Source organism: Notothenia rossii (genome assembly GCF_949606895.1).
Source record: "Notothenia rossii genome assembly, chromosome: 5".
NCBI lineage: Eukaryota > Metazoa > Chordata > Actinopteri > Perciformes > Nototheniidae > Notothenia > Notothenia rossii.
This window is the reverse complement of record NC_136903.1, coordinates 7,430,438-7,431,434: the sequence shown is the minus strand read 5'-3', so window position 1 is coordinate 7,431,434 and position 997 is coordinate 7,430,438.

Below are 997 nucleotides of genomic sequence, written 5' to 3'. Positions count from 1 at the left end.
TACATACTCAATACTGTGGGCAATCCCCACAGGAGCAATTTGGGGTGAAGTGTCTCAGGGACACGACGATATGCTGACTGCAGTGGGGTTTGAACCTGTGATCCTGATCCGAACACCAACGCTCAACCCACTGCACCACACGCCTCCATCATCATCAAATCATGTGTCGTCACAGAAAAAACCCTGACTGTCGAGGTGATTTGCAGGGATGGGAATTTGAAAGCAAATGTATATTCAAATATTCAACCCCCAAAAAAACTGTTAACCGATTAACCGAAATGTACATATCCTGTAAAAATGTGGGGAAAATGTTGACAAAAAAAAAAAAAATCGAGTTTGTCAAATGTATTGAACTGGTGATCACAGTTTGAACAGTTGACAGCTATAGGCCTGCAGCTTTCATGCTTAAAACATAACTTGTTTTTTAAATGAAAGAGGGATCATACACGAACGACATAACGGGTCAGGGTAACGTAACCCTATTACAACAGAGATCAACAACCTGTAACAGGGCCTATGCACAGAATGCAGCTTTTCAATACACATATCATTAGCTAGAACTAGCTGGATCTGATGGATTGGGACATAAACGCAAGTGAAGTATAACCGGACGCGAGAGAGAGAGATCAGCACCTGCAGCTCTGCCCGCTGTGAGGGACCGGTGAGCGGAGCAAAACACACCTTTAGACCTAACACACTTAGCTATGGCACTGTCGTATACATTTAATTATTCCATTTGATCATATGTAATCAACTTAGGCACCCCTCCCAAAAAAAAAAGAATAAATTACAATAGAAATATTCATAACTCATATTCTCATATTCGAACACCTGAATAATTTTGAATATTCGATTAATCGTTCCCATCCCTGGTGATTTGTGATATCATGGTCCTGTTTTTGTGCTATTTCCGAGTGATGACTTGGGGATATTAAACAATAAGACAATGCTCTCATCTCCAAAAGTGACTACACACATTAGTTTCATTTCCAAAACT